We start from the raw sequence: 4,050 nt of genomic DNA on the forward strand, positions 1-4,050 counted from the left end.
ATATATGAAGAACAAAAGTAAAAATCAGTAAGGTACCTAACAAAAGTAAGGTATCAGCCTGAGTAACAAGAAGAAAGGAACTATCCCTTATGAAGATAGGGAATATTGCAGTGGTCATGTGAAAAGTAAATTCTCATGTTCATACTAAATGTATTAGAACAATTATTATTGATTTTACAAATCTTTAATGGGAATAGTTTCATATGGCACTAATGGAAGAAAGCATAAAGAAAAAGATCGATACATTTAATTATATAAAGCAGTTAAAGTCTCTAGGAATAAAAACAATAAAAATACTTTTAAATGTTTGGGAAAACATTTTTTCTGTAATGTGAATAGTTAATTGAAATATTTTGATAGTTTTCCTTTACTGAGCACCCATCTAACTTGGGTGGTAGAGGTGATAAGAACCGTTAACAGTAGAAATGCCAAGGAAAGCAAGCAAGCAACAATCACCTTCTGACTATCAAATGCCTTTGCTCAGAAAGCAATGGATTTGCTACGTTCTTTGAGCTCTGAGTTGCATTTTTGCCATCTTAATCAAAAAGTTTTACTGCAAGTATAAAGTAGACAGAGCCCAATAAACATAGCCCCTGCCACACCTGGAGGAGTGAAAGTGTGTGCTTTCTTTTCTAGACGTGAAAAGATAGGAGGAAGTCAGATACCCGTGTCCTTATTCCTCCGCTCATGGCAGAGGGTAGCAAAAGCTTCTAGAACAAGTGTCAGGGAAAGTGCAGACCCTGGAGCCCTGGACTGCTTTCCTGGGTCTAGGAGAAGCTCTATGTACCTGTGCTCACAGTGAGGTCCAGCACAGTAAAGATCCAAACCATAGCACTGGCAGAGGGAAGTGGCTGGCGGGATGGTTTCCCACCCTTGTGCGTTCCATGAAGGGAAACCAGACCTTCCCATGCACTTTCGTACCAGCGATGTGATGGCACTGAATAGCGCAGGGATTGCCTACCACTGAAAAACATGCTGCAGTGGTAGCACTTTCTCGCTGAGCTTCCTTTCAGGTGGTAAGATATGTTTAGTGGTCTTTGTAGTTAGCAGAGTCCTGTCCAGAATGGGATCAGTCATTTAGCTGGGTCTTTTAACGTTCATGCTTTATTTTGCTGTGGTTGTATAGATATTTTAGTGAGGCATTGTGTAAGTGTGCCTCAAGTAGCCTTTCGGTTCAGCATCCCCACCTCACCTAAGACATTAAAGTAGTCAAATCTTGTACTTTAATTTTATTGTTGTTGTTGTCGTTGTTGTCTGTTGAGACAGGGTCTTACTGTGTAGTTGAGACTGACCTGGAACTCACTATGTAGCCCAGGCTGGTCTCGAACTCACAGTGATCCTCCTGCCTCAGCCTCCCGAGTGCTGGGATTACAGGAGTGGGCCATGATGTCCCGCTCTTGTACTTAAATTTTTGATCCCTTGGTCAGTCCCATATTCCAATGTAGCCCAGTGGTCTCGAACTCACAGTGATCCTCCTGCCTCAGCCTCCCGAGTGCTGGGATTACAGGAGTGGGCCATGATGTCCCGCTCTTGTACTTAAATTTTTGATCCCTTGGTCAGTCCCATATTCCAACATTTCTCTTAAAGATATTTATTATTCAATAATAGAGAAATCACAAGAAAGTATTAGAAGAACTGAATGACCTTTGACAATCGCAATCAGTTGTCTCCGATATCCCTTATTCTTTGAGATGAATGGCTGCCTTTTAAAATTGTATATAAAATGCTATGTAAACCCAAATTTAGTTTCCTTTCAACCCTATTTCTGCCTCCAAGCCTCTCATACATAGAAATTTTGTGATCAGTCAGTGGTTAACTAAATACCATTTTAAACTCTAAACTCCAAAAATAGGCAATTAAACTTGGAAGTTTTCTGAAGTAAGGATGCATAGACTTCCATTTTTTTCATTAATGAATTCTGATCCTGGCTTTTTTCCCCCCTGGGGAAGATTTCCTTCAACTACCTTAAAATTCCCCTTTTCTTTGCAATAAAGTGTAGGCACCTCAGTAGAAATAAGGTAGTAGAAATAACTTCTATAGAAATGATGCACTTTCTGAGAATATGGACAGCTAATTATGATTGTCAAAGGTCATTTAGTTCTCCTAATACTTTCTTGTGACTTCTCTATGATTGTGTAATAAGTATCTTTAAGAGAAATGTTGGAATACGGGACTGACCAAGGGATAAAAATCTTTAAGTACAAGATTTGGCTACTTTAATTAACATCTTCGTGGCAATGTGGTAGTCTTCTATTTCTTCTCTTATTCTTTTTCTTTTTCCTGTCTTCTAGTTCATGCCATCAGGCAAACCTGCATGTTATAAGCTAAAACAGATCTCTGTAGTTACTCATTTCCTCTTTTAACCCCCTTTCTCCCATGTCATTAGTGTTGCTTTTGTTCGTTCATTAGGCAGCTTCTCTTTCCATGCCACCTAGTTCCCTCTGAAATGTACATTCTCATTTCTGCTTCTGTGATTTAATGCTGTGCATGTAGCCCATCTTCGGATAACCTCTGCAATATTTGCCTGGATACCTGAGATAAGATTGCTTTTCAACACTAGTAATACTAGTAAGTTTCTTCTTGTTAAAATACGAGTTTCCTGGGCCTCACACCAGCCCCAACAAAATCAGCAACTGTGGGCCAATCCTGGGATTCCACATTTTACCATCTTTCTAGATGTTTCTGATGCAAATTAACCCTTAAGAACCACTGACCTAGAAAAGAAGTTTTAAAAAAAACCATAGATAAGGCCGTCAGTCCCTCAACTCTTCGCTGCAGAACACTCCTTCTCCTTCCCTTGTCCCTTCCTTAGGACTTAGTGGCACATACTGGGCTCATGAGCAGGTTTCTAGCCTTAATTGTCTCTCTTTGCTCTCTTTGCCCCAGCTTGGCGTTTAAGAGCATCATACCAGTACACAGAGCATTACAAGCATTTGATATTCTTCATTTAAAATAAGAAAGGGAAAGGAGACTAACTTGCACCAGAGCTGCTGGATCAAATTTTCCCTTGAGCTTTGCACGTGTAGACTGCAGAATACAGAATGGTAAAGAGCCAGGAAACCCAAAAGTAAGCACAGCTGGGATCCATAAAGCCCCCTCCCCTCTTTGATTCAGGGAGAAACATTAAAACAGCAGACCTATTGCTCTAGCATTTCTTTTCCATCATCTGGAATGTGTGATAAATATATTTTTTAAAGCTGACATTGTCCTGCCTGCTTTCTCCTTCTTCATAATTGTACTAACTCATTATCTTTCAAGAAAGCTGTCATCCCATAGACACTATATAAAAAGGCTTACTGTGATGGCATAGTTCTATGAGCAGAATATAAAGAAATTTCTTCAAAACTTGTTGGCTACACAAGTAAATAGGACAAGAAAAGACCATGTTTTATTAAAAACAAAAACTATAAAGAAAATTGCATAGAAGTTCAATGCTTTTTATTGCAAGGTGTGTTACTAAAAGTTGAATATTAACTAAAACTATGTTAAATAAAAGTTTATTTAAGCTGCATTCCCAGACTCTATAAATTAAATAAACTTTAGTATTTGGCCAAGTAATGGACTCAATTTGATGTTCATTTTGATGTTCAATTTGATGTACATCCTACTGAGTCTTGTTGTCAATGGAGGTTGATCAAAAATCCATTTTCCTTAGAGATGTTTCTCTTACTGAATGTTTTGCTGTTAAGATGGGGAGAAATACAAATGCTATAAGTTTATTTACTTCATGAAAGAAAAAATGAATGACATAAGCTAACTGATGAGTATGAAAGCTTATAAAAATATTATGAGGAAAGTAGATTGAAAAATGTTAGTTTGTTCTAGAATTGTCTCAGATCACTTGGCTTTGCAACCCAGGAACTGGATACTTCTTTCACTTGAAAAGAGATCTATTTTATTATCATCAGTTGCTTTTTTGAAATAACACACTCCATTTTTATTTTCAAATGTTCACAGAGACCTATTTGACTTGCTGAATTTAAATATTTCATAGACAGTTTTCTAAAATAGGGAGAGGAAAATGTAACAGGCACCCACCAAGAATTATCT

The sequence above is a fragment of the Fukomys damarensis genome, unplaced genomic scaffold, assembly GCF_012274545.1.
Source record: "Fukomys damarensis isolate Sample0158 unplaced genomic scaffold, DMR_v1.0_HiC HiC_scaffold_36, whole genome shotgun sequence".
Lineage (NCBI taxonomy): Eukaryota > Metazoa > Chordata > Mammalia > Rodentia > Bathyergidae > Fukomys > Fukomys damarensis.